We start from the raw sequence: 15,543 nt of genomic DNA, 5'->3' as shown, positions 1-15,543 counted from the left end.
AAGGATGGACTTAGACAACTTCGATCATTTTGGCCACTTCGTGCTTGTTATCGATAGAAAGGATTACATAGTAATTTGGTCTGTCTTATGTAGATATTATCAGCAGAAGTTTTGTTGGTTTTCCTGATATTGCATCAGTTTTTCAAGATCCTATTTCTGACCCTCTTTAGTTTCCAAATTATATTCAAAATCAGAAATTCGAATCAAAATTGGAATCATAAATAAAAACATTAATCAAACCTAACGAATATTAGCTATTTTAATACATAATGCTTATGGCATAATATCAAAAAACATGCAAGAATATGTTAATCAAGAACTCCGCACTGCCTATGAGATCCTTGAATCAGGCATACTTTTTTGGCAAACAAACTAATTTACAAAGTTACTTGAAATCCTCTTTCGCGTGGCTTAATTTAGAAATTATCAGCATCACGGTTGAATAGTGTGACGGTATGGAGAGCATACTCATTATCCTCATGTAGATTCTTGGAGGATCTGGGCACCTACAACAGTTAATTTACTCAAAATCAAGAAACTTATATGCAGTCTAAGATCATAGTGACACTACATTAAAGTCTGTTATCCAGTTAAAATACCAAATTATTGAATTTCTAATAATGAGTGATTACTTTGGAGATGGGGGCAAAACAGTCATTTTACTTTGGACCAAAAGTGCATACTTTGCATTTTACCATGAGTCCATTTGTACACTGACAGTGCAATGTAAACAGAGCTTCACAGGCGCTTAAACCAAAGATAATCACAGAATCAAAAGAAAGTAAGGTGAACTTACATGATTAAACTAAGGTATTTTGAATTATAAATACAAAATCTAACAAATAAATTGAATTATAAAATCAAAAGGATTTGGCATTAGCTCATAAACAATAGTTTCCGGGACAGGCTGTAGAAAAAATTCTTGCAGGAATCATCTAACCTAAAACAACTACTTTTGATTAGCAGAACAGTATTTGATGGTAGGTGTTATGGTTGAAAATCACAGCAAAAAGCGAACAAAATCCGTTTCGGTTGAAAATAAACTGATTTGATATTTGAAAAGTGAAGATCAATAAAATCAGTTAAACGATTCAGAACACCAACACATGAAATGTCAAAAATATGATTTTGAATTGAGCTAGAATTACTAAAAACGATGATAACCAAAAGCAATTAAAAATATTAGTTGTATTTGATATAGGTTCATCATTGACGAATACTTCAGCAAGCTAATCATCAACATCAGGAACTGCTTCAATTAACTCACGCCTCTTTTCCGCAGCCATTGCTAGTATATCAGCTGGAATTTCTTCTGGTACATCTTTCTCCCTACCAAGAAAATAAAAAAGTTAGCATCTTTTTATTACCATTTTAAAAATATAAAAGTTAATATCTTGTAAAATAAATACAAAGCTGCTAGAGCCATGAAAAAAATAAGTCCATTTCAAATCTGTCCTTTAATCAAAAGGGTTGTTCTCGAATCTTGATTCCTACCGGATCATAGTAGAAATTTGTTACAGATAACACTTCTGATTTAGCAATGCTGATGATCTCCTTCACTTTCTAATAATTGAAACCAATAGTAGTATTTAATCGACAAATTTGTAATTTTCATCCGACATGTGGACCTTTATGATCTTTAGAAAGAACTGGGAGACTAAAAAACAAAAAAAAAAACCTATCAAGTTGAATAAAATGATAGAAATAATCGATGATGTGGCAACCAACCGGTTCACATTTCTTCAACAGATCCTTGTCACCTGTATCATTCTGAAAAGTTTTCAACGAAAAAGATCAATACATGAATTGAAGTAGCAAAAATTGAAAGATAAAAGGTTAAAGAAAATTATTCATAAGATAAATTAAGAGCATTTATGAACAATGTCATTTATTTAATTGACTAATTACCACGTGGAGTTTTTCATATTTTGGAGCATTAGATTTGCATGATTCTCCTCCATTAGAAGTATCTTTGTTTGGGACTATGGTCAATACAGAGAACATTGCCTCAAGTTCTGACATATCAATTTTTGATGCATTACTATTCAATAACAACATAATAAATCAAAAACATATCAGAACATCTAAAACTTTGGATCAAGACCAAAACTGTAACAACTGCCATACCTAAGGACAAAACCGTTTAAAAAATTTTGGAATGAAACTGGTGGGTTTTGTAGACCAAAGGGACTGTTTCTATAATATAATCTAAAAGTTTGGGTGTAAATGTAATAATGTTTGCAGAAAAGTGAAATAAGGCACCTTGTGAAGCCCTGTATACCTTGGTGCAATGGAGTGGCATTAATTTAGCTCTTTGAGGTGTTGCAGCCATTTCATGAGGGTGTGGTGGTGGTGGTGGTACAGGAACGGGAAGGTAGAAAGTAACTGGTAGCATAAAATTACGATATTAGAAAATATATTAAATGGAAGCGGTGGTACAGGAACTGGAAGGTAGAAACTAACCGGTTGTTACAGCTCTCATCTTTGACATAGAGATTCACAATCCAAAGAAAACCCAAGCAAAGTTGCATAGAATTACGATATTAGAAAATATATTAAAATATCTTTTTCTCTTGATGCAAGTGGATGATTCTTGGAAACAAAGCAAATGAGCTGGTGAAACATGATTGAACCCTGCAATCTTCTTTATCTTACACCATTACTTCCTTCTTTAACACCTGCAATTGCTCAAAAATGTAAAAAGAAACAAAGAAAATGAAATTTCGTCTCCTTGAATGCAGCATCCAAGAAGGCTGACAAGATTTCTATGTTGGAGTTTTGCATAGAATCAGCAGAAATTGATACCAAATCATATTTACTTTCTATTTTCATAAGAGAACTGATGAAAAAGCTTCACCTTCGTAGAGCCATGAAATCTTTTTGCCTCGCATTTAAATCCCCAATATTATTCTTGAACTTTGTTCTGTGATAAACGTTTGGTACATAAGGTTTTAGATTTAAGATGGTTTGACATCCTTATAATGAAATTAATTAAAAAGGAAGAAAGAAGAAAGTCGCATACCTTGGTCGTTGAAAACCAAACCACCGAAGAAGAACTCCCACAATTGTTTCTTCAAACATCACCCGACGACGCCTAGTTGAGTCGGGAAAGTGTCGATTCGAGGAGGCAATGTGAATTGGAGGAGTCGTAAACAACTTGTAGGCCAAGATTGCGTTCCGGTGATTCTGATCAACCGGAATGGAGTTGGTAGAGAGTGAGCTATAGAAGAAGAACAGAATATTTTAGGTATAAAAGAAATAGAACAGAGTGAGGCGGTGGTTTGGAGGCGGGTAGGGAATGGAAGGAACTGGAGTCAAGAAATAGATGGCGGTGGAAGCAAGTGTATGTGATTGGGTGAGGGTCCATGGATGAAGATGAGAAGCCCGCAGTCGGAAGTCTTGAGCCAGAAATCCCAATTTTTGGAATCAAGCAATCCTCGTGTTGTCCATAACTTTACATACCTATATGGTTTACAGAATCAAGAAAGAAACATAACTGGGATTCAAAAAAAAACCCGAAAATGATCGCCGCCCTACCGTCGTTGATTTCCCGCTGATTGATCAGATGAAACCAACAGACATACCTGCAATCGTGAGATGAGAAACGGAAAGGACGACTGAACCGCGTCCGGCTCCACTGCGCCGAAAGACGACGTAGAAAACGCAGAGCATCCATGGAGAATCCGAGATAATGACGGTGAGAGAAGGAAAGACAGCGAGAGAGAGAAAGAGAGAGAGCCGATACAATCAGAATCAGTCTGGGAGAGGAAAATGAAGCTGTGGAAGGAACAGGATGTAGAAGGTCCGGCAGAAAGAGGCGGTGGAATGTGGATCGGTGGGAACTTGGGATTAAACTAACCCGGTATACTGACTAACCAAGGAACAGTAGCCTGGTCAGGTACCGTATTTTCCATGTTTAATATGTATATATGATTTAGGGCGGTTTGTTTTCTTTTTTTCGTGAAGATCCGCGCAACCACTTTTGTCTGTGTCGCACAGACAACGTGCAAACATATGCCCTCGCAGAGTGTTTGTTTTTTGGAAGTGCGCAAATCAAAAAACGTCTACACGAGGTCTTCCTGGCGCATACATGGACCAATGTCTTCAAAGGTCTTCAGACCCCATTTTAACCTAAACAACAAAAAAAACATGGGCCACCGTGCAGTTTATTTCTTTTTTTGCTAAAAATTCATTTTTAATGTTTATGATATGAAATTAAGTTTGAAAAATCAATTTATTTCAACAGCTGCAGACGTTAAAAACAAACAGTCTTCTTATTGCAGACTGCAGACATTTGGTCCACCTCTTCTGTCGCAGAGGCTTGCAGATATGGTCCGCAGACTGCAAACATTTTGGCTTCAAAAAAACAAACAGCACCTTATTCTTGATGTCATAACTATTATACCTTTGATATATATATATATATATATATATATATATATATATATATATATATATATATATATATATATATATATATATATATATATAATGTTAGGTTCACTTGAGACCACTATATTTTGTGAGACGGGGAGAAGTAATCATAGTCGTTCATTTTGAAGATAAAAAAAATATTTTTAAAATGCAATATAATTGAAAGTTTTCGATTTTTTTTAAATATATTATTTTCGTCATTTATTTTTTCCAAAAAAATAAAAATAAAAAATTACCGTTTTTTTGAAATATTTGTGAAATATTCTAAAATAATATTCTACTACAAAAATTACAACAAAATTACCAGAATATTCACATATTCTACTAGAATATTAGACTATAAATATTCAAACAATTCTAAATAAATATTAAAATATTCTACAAATTCTAAAATTTTTATTAGAATATTAAAATATTTTAACATATCTAACAAGTCTAGTAGAATACTAGAATATTCTAACATTCTAAAAATTACGTTTGAATATTTACAATGTAATATTCTATTAGAATATTTCACGTATTTAAAAAAACGGTAATTTTTTTTATTTTTTATTATTTATTTTTTTTGGGTAAATAAAATGACAAAAATAATAATTAAAAAAATCTCGGATTTTTCCTCTAATTTTGTATTTTAGATTTTTTTTTATCTCCAAAATTTGTGGTTAGGATCGCATCTCTCCATCTCACAAAATTAACATGGTCTCAAATGAACCTAACACTACACACACACACACACACACATATATATATATATATATATATATATATATATATATATATATATAGATCCGGTAAGAAGGAAATTTTTGGTGAGAAGGTAAGAAGTGTTTTTTCTATATATTTTTTTGACGAACAAAATAAATGAATCACTAGATGATTCATTTGTAAGATGATTCACAAGAAAAAATTCCCAAAAAAACATCTTTATGATTCATTTTTAAGTAAATTAAGAAAAAATTCACTTTTATGACAATTTTAGTGAATAACAACAAAATCATTGTATAAATGAATCATCGAGATGTTTTTTTGAGAATTTTTTCTTGCGAGTCATCTTACAAATGAATCATCTAATGATTCATTTTGTTTGTTCGCGAAAAAAATATGTAAAAAAAAAACTTCTTACCTTCCTACCAACAATTTCCTTCTTATTTGATCTTGACTCATATATATATATATATATATATATATATATATATATATATATATATATATAGAGAGAGAGAGAGAGAGAGGTTCCTATATAGAGTAGGTTAAATCGAGAATATCAAAAAGGTTAATGTGAGAAGAGATCTAGACCCTACAAATATTAAAACCAATGGCTAAAATCAAGTCGTCGTTTATGTAAATTTTGAAACTCAATGGGTGATATTGTAATTTACAAATGGATGTCAAGGGCATAGAAGGAATTTCATATTTAATCGGTTCCATAAAATTAACTAGAGGGTGATCACGCGCTTAGCGTCGGGCGAAAGGTGTTTTCGTTTGCTTCTGTTAGTTTGACTTTTGCACATTGAATGGTTACGTAGGTAAACTATTTACATATTTCATTATAAAGGAGTACTTGTTCCCTTTTAAATATTTCTATTTGTTGTGTTTCTTGGGTAGTGAGTCATTTCAAGTATTCCAATACAAAATTAGCATTTTTTACCGTTGACTATAAACAAATTTGGTAACTTGAATCGAAAGTCGCTCAAGAGTTGATCCCCCTTCATTGCCATATTTTTTTGTAAGAGCATCTATTTGGAATAAACAAAGCATCAAAAATCTCAATTTATTTATAAAACCAAATCATTACTTTATTTTTTTCATAATAAGGCATCCTACTCTGGAAATCTAAAACTTATTTATAGTTTTATGCGTTTTCTCTTGCATCAGAAAGTTTACTCCTCGCTTACTTTCTCTTTTGCAACAAAGTTAGCATTTTGTTCATCAATCTAATTTCTTAGTTTTATGTTAAAGATCTTCTAGCATTAGATATAACAGAATAAAAAACAGAAAAATATTCATCTTACGCATTTCCAAGAACCTCATCATATACAAATGTTAAAAGTCTAAGGGAGTCGTTCAAAATCGAAATTTTTTACAGATCATACATTTTATATAGCCTACATATCATGAGTAATCTAATATAAGTTCATATAATAATAATATATATTACACACCTCAAAATAGCAAAAAAAATTATTGACTAACAATGTGCTTAATGTTGACTTTAAATTGGTCTCTTAAAGCTACTTCCTAATTGCATATGAAATCACTTCGGTTGTCACTCTTCACCATATCCTTGTGTTGCTTGTGACCAAAACAGAAGTGTTGTTGCATCAAAAAGTGGTGGATACTCAATCTAAAATACCAAGAAACCAATTCATGTCAATTCTAAAGTCAAATTATAACTCATTTGACCTTACAAAGTCAAAACAAACTCGTTACCCTTTTCTCATTGAGATATAAGTAATCAGATTGTGCGTCAATAACCCAACCTTTGTTAGTGAGCACATATAATCAATTTTCTCCGATAGATAGGTTCTAGGGATGAACTTTTTCCATTTTTACCCTTATGGTCTTAGCTCGGTTAAAAACTCAAAACTATCTTTTATTTCCCCGATGACGTATCAAAATGATTTAGGGGTATATTTTACTTTCAAAAGATCTGCAAAAGTTAAAAAATGAGGTTATTACAATATATTCATGAAAAACATTAACCAATTAAAAATTTTAGGCACAAATTTGAAGATTCAAAATTAGGAGGGTTTAATTATATTTCGTTTCTGATAAAAGTACAAACCATTCTGCCAATACGAAAACCTCTAGGAAGCTTGATCTTCACAAAGTTGAGGTTTATCTTTATTGGCTCCTTCCCTATTTTCAAATTAAAGTTCAAATTCATACCCATATTTCCGTTTATATCTTCAAATATTAACAAACGATGAACATATGAAGAAAAATCAGGTATTTAATCTATTATCATATTCTTTGTTAAAGATCATCACTAGCCCAATAGAACCAATATTATTATCTATAAGAATTTAGCTTGTTTTAGAATGCTCTATAATATTCTAGAACATTATGGAAGACTATGGAAGACTCCAGAATATACTGGAAGAGTCTAGAATACTCTAGAACGACATGGAAGACCCTGGAAGGTTATGGATCATTCTAGAAGGCATTGGAGCAACCTAGACCTCTCCAGAACATGGTAGAACATTCTAGAAATATATGGAAGCTTATAGAGTATGTTAGATAGTTCTAGAGTTATTTAGTAAGTAGTAAGTGTATTGTAGTATCTAGAAGCTTCCTAAGAGGCCTATAAATAGGTGTGTAGCTCATTTGCTCCAAATCATCCAGGAAAAGCCTCAAATAAAGAAAAGTGTCTAGTAGTTTCTCAAAGTGTAAAGTTCTTCTTAAGTGTCTTAATAAAAGTATTGTTGTTTCTCATATAAAGATTCGTGTTCAACATTCTTATTGTTGTTGGGTGATCTACTTGACTTAAAACATGATCATGACGTTAACCCACATCAGAAAACAAAGGAATAAAGAAAAGTTATGATTGATTTTCCAATTAAACGGCTGATAAAGAGAAATGAAAGTAGGGTACTATAACAAACAATTAATTATAGTATGTTGGCGTTTATGCAGTGGGAGCGGGCCTATCTTTATACTCATATATTTCATGTGATCTATACATTAAAAGTTTAGATGGAAAGAAAGTGAACTGCTACGTGGTTATAAATTACATTTGTAGCCGTGTTTATAAAATTTATGGCGCCAAATGAGAACTAAAAAATGATAAATTTGAGCCTCCAATTGGATAGATTATTACAAAAAACCAATGAAGATAAGTACAATCATAATATGCAATTTATAATCACCTTTAATCCATAAATGTCAACTGTATCGAAGGAAGTTATATCAGTATCAATAATTGCATCAAATGCATTCTTGGAAGCTTTCATCTTCCTATCTGCCATCATCCAGAACAAAACTCAAGTCCCACTTTCACATTTAGTAACAAACCTAGTATATGATATTTGAGAACACTAGTTCAAGCATGTCTCCTCAACGATACATTTAAAACAGTGTGAAATTTACAGAACGAAAATAACTAAACCCTAGAATATTGAGAATATATGTTCATTTTACATGACAAAGTGTGAGGATCTGATTTTGTTAGTCCCTTGTATATGATATTTGAGAACACTAGTTCAAGCACGTCTCCTCAATGATACATTTAAAATTGTGTGAAATTTACAGAGCGACAATAACTAAACCCTGGAACATTGAGAAGAGATGGTTAATGTTACCTGCTGATTTTTATGTCCTTCCCGCTTTTACTTTGAAATTTGAGTAAGCAAGTATCCTCAAGATGTAGAACGGTGTAAAATTTTTTAGAAGTGAAAATGAATCACAATGAACAACCCTTGATAAATGGTTCAGGTTCAGAGGAATTCATGAAACCCTTTTTGAATTAGTTCATCTCTTGTGACTGTATGGAGGGAGGCTAATTGCGGAGCACTGAGGGACTGAGGTCACGCGTGTTTCATTTCCTTGTCTAAACACGAGGTTATAATTTTTAAAAAGAATACAATAATCACATTATTTCAAAGTATGAATGAACAATAATGTAACGACCATATTTTATGGTAATGGGGTATAATGTAGATATTTCACATGATAAAAATAGTACGAAGATTACCAAGAAATGATATTTCACACGTTATTTATAAAATGCATTTCATGATATTTTATTCATTATTTCTCATTAAGAATCGTTGTGTTACTTAGTGCAAGATCGTAAGCATCGTTGAAAATGATATGGACGAAAATGTTACAAAAAACACCAATGTAATGTGTACACCTCAATGTTAAAACCTTTTTAGTGAGTGATAACAGGTTGAACTATCATTTTGATAGTATAATTTGTATTATCATATTTAGTAAAATAAATGATGACTAAAAAACGGGTGGACTCTAAAAATACATTTTAAATCTATTAAGAATTTTGGACTGTCATTTTGATGATATAATTTTTATAATGGTATTAATTATATAGAAAAATATAAAAATAAACGTAAGAATTGTCCATTATGCACCGACCCATACTGATTTCAATTATCTATCCTTCTACCCTACATAATAAAAAAAATAGTTTTAGATTGTTAATATGAATCCATATTTATTATGTGCCATGTGTGGGTCGTTTACAACAATTACAATTAAAAACTCTATATCTCTTTTATTTTAATCAACTAGCCAAAAAATCAGCATTACAATTTAAATTACATGATCTTATATCATAAATCTCATTCAAAATATGTAATCCCTATAGTTTTGAATCATGCCTTCGATTTCGATAGTGTTTGAAAAATCTAACTAAATATCACAAATTTATAAAAGAAAACACTTTAACTTAATAAATAAGTGAAATTTTCACATCGGGTGGCATAATAGTGACGGAGCAAGGGAGGGGTTTGTCATCCCCCCCCCCCCCCCCGAAGAATTTGTAGTTAATTAATGTAAACATATTTCTTATAGGAGCATATTTTTCAGATTTTTTGTAACACTCGGTGTTGAATCGTTTCATAATTCGGGATCGGGGCCCGATTATGTCACACCCCCGACTGCTGGCGGAAACGCCGATGTGCGCGATGTAAATCACTAATCACAGTTATTGAACATACATTGAACAGTACAAAAATAATATTCTATTATAACCGAAATAAAAAATACATTGATAAAGACTATCGCCAAATCGAGTCACGCGCCTAATAATCTGGCGTTTACAATGGTATAATAAAATAACGGGGAGTCTTCTGAGTGAACACTTCCGACCTGTTAATTAACCTGAGAATACATGCATTAAAATACATCATCAAAAATTGTTGGTGAGTTTTATAGGTTTTGACATGAAGTATTTTTATACTAAAAAATGTTTTATAAAATTTATCTGGTTGACCAACTTTTATAAATACGTACATTTCTATCAAAAGTATAAGATAATTGAGTTATGAAGTTTTGCTGTTGTTCAAAAAAAAATTAAGTTATGAAAATGTATTTGGACTCATTTATAGATACCATTTGTTCAAACTTAAAAGTACAAAGTTTGGCAAAATACACATAAGTAAAACAAACTTATATCAAATTTTACGGTTCCCATGACCAAAATGCATTTCATATAAGGATTTTGAATACCAATTTATATAAAGTGGAGTCATATAACTCTTTGTGAAAATATAAAATAGTTAAATTTACTATTGAAAACCTTGTACAAACATTCGTATAGTTCATATGTAAAACTCATAAGTTTCGAATTTATAAACTTTGTAAATTCGTGTCATAGTATTATTTAAGTATTATCTTACTTAATTTGGGAATCGACACTTAACCAGTGGGGCAAACTCCTCACACATACATATTGTGTTTTCGTACAAGAACAAAGGGTTTATATAAATAACTTATTAATTGTAAGTTATTAAAGCTTAATCAGTATTGTCATGATATTAATTAAGTATTATATGACTTAATTTCTGGTATTGACACTTATCGTTTTGAGTCACAAGCTATCCCACTACATACCGTCTCTTTCCACTAGTATCATTGGACAAAACCTCGTATAAACCCAATATCAATTATATACGGTAACAAGGCAAACACGGGATCTATAATGAGGTCATAACTGAACTGTGACGTACACCTCTGCACCAGCACTTGCAAGTTTTAGTGCTGAAAGTCCACACCCAAGTTTTCTCATTCTCGGGGACTTTATCATTTAGGAAACGCCAACACTCGTTTCGACTCGTCAGCCGATGGTTGTAGCTAACAACCGGTAGTGGGATGTCAACCCATATAAATATGTGATCCTGAACTTATACCTGACGTTCATCGTTCCAATACAAATTAACCGTTATGACACAAAGGAATTTCCATTAAGATGTACGGTCTTAGAATTGTGACAAACATAGCCCATGCAGCTTAGGAAATGATCCTAACTCATAAAGCTTTAGAATAAACGTAGCTCATATAGAACGTCCCGTGGGTGTGATGAATCCTAACAATATGTCTAGACATCCTATTCCTAACTTCCTATTATAAGATATCAGACACCTATAATTATTTGGTGTTTATGATTAATTATTGATTGAAGTCTTTTAGTATTTGAGATTCGTAAGACTTAATGGATTTCCAAATTTCTATTGTCTGTTGTGATGAAATTTGGGCAGCATAACAGCTGCTTATATAATATTTTCCAGGTTTCAACCAATGTGAAACCAACAATTCCCATAATATTTATAATTTACATGATTAATGCTATACAATATTTCGCAATTAACGACTCTTTAGTCGTGAAGTCGATCATGTTATTTATTGCAATAAAAATCCATAACTTAACAAATTGAGTTATATTTTTATAATTAATATAGAACTATATTAATACATTCTCTTTTCATTTTTACATGACCTTATATATTAAAGTTAAATTTGAATAATTTTAACTATTAATTATATATTTTCATAATCTTAGTTTTTCCATCAATTTATGACGATGTACTTTCATTTTTATAACTAAATGATATTTTTGGTCATTTGTATATCGTTTCATGCTCCCAGTCGATACTTTAACTTATACCTATAAAATCGTTATTTTTGTGATTTATAATATCAACTCGTGTTATTATAATAATTTACATATAATCTTATGATTTTTATTAGTATTAATTAATATTTCACAACAATGTGTATTTATATGTGTTCCCGAGTTTTGTCGCCTATGTCATGGATACCCGGAATAAGGGTAAGGCGGCCGTGAATGATGTGCCGATCGTGCAGGATTATCTGGATGTGTTCCCGGAGGATTTGCCAGGGATACCTCCGGAGAGGCAGGTGGAGTTCAGGATTGATTTGGTTCCAAGTACGACTCCGATAGCCAAAGCACTGTATCAGTTGGCTCCTCCCGAGATGCAGGAGTTGTCTACACAACTGTAGGAGCTATTAGACAAGGGATTTATTAGACCGAGCAGTTCGCCTTGGGGGGCCCCGATTCTGTTTGTGAATAAAAAGGACGGGTCTCATCGGATGTGTATCAACTACTGGGAGTTGAATAAGGTAACAATGAAGAACTGTTATCCCTTTCCGAGGAATTGATGATCTTTTTGACTAGCTTCATGGTGCATCTTGGTTCTCCAAGATTGATTTGCGATCGGGTTATCATCATATGAGGGTCAGGGATGAGGACGTGCAGAAGAAAGCTTTTCGGACTCGATATGGTCATTATGAGTTCGTGGTGATGCCTTTTGGGCTCACCAATGCTCTGACCACATTCATGGATCTCATGAACCGCGTGTGCAGACCGATGCTGGATCGGTCTGTGATAGTATTCATTGATGATATATTGGTTTATTCAAAGACCCAAAAGTAACATGTAGAGCACTTGAGGGAGGTGCTGGAGACCTTGAGGAGGGAGAGAATTTTCGCAGAGTTCTCTACGTGCGAGTTCTGGTTGCGCGAGGTGCAATTTCTCGGGCACCTTGTCAACTAAAAGGGTATTCTGGTCGATCCGGCCAAGGTTTAGGTCGTGATGCAGTGGGAGGTTCCGAGATCTCCATCTGAGATTCAGAGCTTTCTCGGTTTGGCTGATTATTATCGGAGATTCATCCAGGATTTCTCCAAGATCGTTGTTCCCTTGACCCGACTGACTAAGAAGTCGGTGACTTTTCGCTGGGGGCCTGAGCAGCAAGCAGTTTGTAACATCCCAAAAATTTAGAAGTATGATTGAAGGACCTAAGTGTAAACTGAAGAAGGTACTCGACGAGTAGGTATGCTTACTCGTCGAGTCGAAGCGGATTCTGGTCGCGAGTTAAGTGACCAACTCGCCGAGCCGACAGCTGGACTCGACGAGTTGGTGCTGAAAAGAGAAAACCCTAATCTTAAGGGTTGCACCATATTTAAAGGACCTTATGTCCTCCCTTCAGCCTCCTTATTTCCCTTGAGAGTCAGTAAACCCTAAAAATCGTGTGAGGTTCCATTGTTAAAGAGATTTGAGCTTTGGAGGAGGAATATTGAAAAGGGAGCTTGAAGATCAAGAGGCTAGCATCAAGGGATTGGTGTAGATCCAGAATCTACTTCAGCTTGGGCACATTTTGGAGGTAACAAGCGGTCACCTTGACTCTATTGCATTTATATCTATTCAAGAATGAGATTTGGGGCCATTTTGGCATGTTAATGATCTATTTCGGGTTAGGGATCTAGATTTGAGGTTGCTACTTCAGATCTAGACTTGTCTTGGTCCAGAAACTCACAAAGTATCAGCCATTGGCTTGTTGGTGAAGCATCCTTGTCTTAAACCTTAGCCCTAGATTGATTTGGGCCTATAGCTCTTTGTTTTCATGTAAAGTTTGCAACTTTACGTGAGAGTCATGCTCTAGAAGAGTGGATCTACAGTTTGGATCCCCTGCATGACTCGAAAAGCCTCTGCATGAATAAAGGACTGAAGAGACTCAGCGAGTCTGTTCTTGGACTCGACGAGTCTGTTGAAGATAGGCATGGGCTCGACGAGTTGGAGGAACAACTCGGCGAGTCTGTTGAAGATTGTCGTGGACTCGGCGAGTCTGTTCTTGGACTTGGCGAGTCAGAACGCAAAACCCCAACCTCTTCTGGTTAAGACTCAGATCGATGAGTTGAGTGGTGACTCAGTGAGTTGGACATAATAGGGCTCAGAGATTGTTGAACTCGACGAGTCATGGGGTGACTCGGCGAGTCGAGTCGTGATATAAGAGTTTTCTGAAGTTTGGGAACTCGGCGAGTCAGCGGGTTGACTCGGCGAGTAGGGTCAATCAGGAAGATTGACTTTGGCCAGGACTTTGACTTTGACCAGTTTGACCTTCAAGGGTATTATGGTAATTTGGATATTCATGTCAATGGATCATTGATGGCTATAGGTGTTGGAGTTTGGGGCAATGCTTCGGGATTGTGTTTTCGTGGTTCGGTTCGGCAGTTGCAAGGTGAGTTATCCTCACTATACCCAAGGATCTAAGGCACCAAGGCCGGTCCTTTGATTTGTTATTTGAGATAGTTACTGTTGTGATATGTTAGTTGGCATCCTGGTAGATAGGATGGCTATATGATGGTATGCTCTGTTAGATCGGTATTCTGGTAGATTGGATGTGGCTATGCTTAGTGACATGTAGTTGGTCTGACTGTCTGTATGCTGGTAGGAGATTACCTGTTATATGTGCACGTGTGGAGCAGTAGTGGAGGGTATTCCATCCCGGTAGGATGATAGGGCCCTAGTATGTTGTCTTGTAGACTGTTATATCATAGGTGCATATGTTTGCTAGTATGTGGGCATTCCAACTTGATGGTTGAGGGCCAGGAGTATTCCATCCCGGTAGGATGATTGGACTCATAGTAGGTGGGCATTCCAACCTGATAGTTGAGGGCCTGGGGTATTCCATCCCGAGGGATGATTGGACCCGTAGTAGTTATTGTATGTATAGTAGGTGGGCATTCCAACCCGATGGTTGAGGGCCAGGAGTATTCCATCCCGATAGGATGATTGGAATCATAGTAGGTAGGCATTCCAACCTAATGGTTGAGGGCCCGAGGTATTCCATCACGAGGGATGATTGGACCCATAGTAGTTATTGTATGTATAGGTGTGTGGGCATTCCAACCCGATGGTTGTGGGCCGAGAGTATTCCATCTCGAGGATGATTGGACTCGTAGTATGTTGGCATTCCAACCCGACGGTTGAGGGCCTGGGGTATTCCAACCTGTCGGTTGATTGGACCTATAATATGATGTTCATTGTTGTGTTTGTATGGTTATGTGTGTACGGGTATTTTGGGTAACTCACTAAGCTTTCGAGCTTACGGTTTTCAGTTTATTGTTTCAGGTACATCAGGTGATCGTGGCAAGGCAAAGGTGTGATCGTACCGCTCCTCATATTTCATGATTTTGTGATTTGGTTCTGGGGATACTCTGATGTTTAAACTATTTTGAAAACAAGTTGTAATAACTTAATGGTTTTTGAATGGGTTAAAATGTTTTGAATTGGCTTGAATTTTATGGGTGTTACAAGTTGGTATCAAAGCTTTGGTTTGAGTGAATTGGAGG

At 34.5% G+C, this 15,543-nt stretch overlaps 1 long non-coding RNA gene across 7 annotated transcripts; it reads right to left on the bottom strand.

Annotated features, from left to right (window-relative positions):
- Nucleotides 1–220: 220 nt before the first annotated feature.
- On the bottom strand, nt 221–3,885 carry LOC145133754 (uncharacterized). 7 transcript variants are annotated; one of them, XR_013718729.1, is made up of 8 exons: nt 3,585–3,885; nt 3,023–3,462; nt 2,858–2,923; nt 2,464–2,678; nt 2,263–2,385; nt 1,729–1,770; nt 1,495–1,657; nt 221–1,329 (listed from the first exon to the last, which is right to left on the bottom strand). It is a non-coding gene; the product is annotated as an uncharacterized LOC145133754 (long non-coding RNA). The 7 variants fall into 7 exon arrangements; XR_013718726.1 differs by having other exon boundaries at nt 221–506; nt 633–1,329; nt 1,495–1,770; nt 2,282–2,385; XR_013718730.1 differs by having other exon boundaries at nt 221–506; nt 1,221–1,329; nt 1,495–1,770; nt 2,282–2,385.
- Nucleotides 3,886–15,543: the final 11,658 nt, after the last annotated feature.

This window comes from Lactuca virosa, chromosome 8 (assembly GCF_052849685.1).
Source record: "Lactuca virosa cultivar CGN04683 chromosome 8, Lactuca_virosa_CGN04683_v6, whole genome shotgun sequence".
NCBI classification, from domain to species: Eukaryota; Viridiplantae; Streptophyta; class Magnoliopsida; order Asterales; family Asteraceae; genus Lactuca; species Lactuca virosa.
The sequence above is the reverse complement of the archived record's forward strand: the minus strand, read 5'-3'. Positions and strand labels throughout refer to the sequence as shown.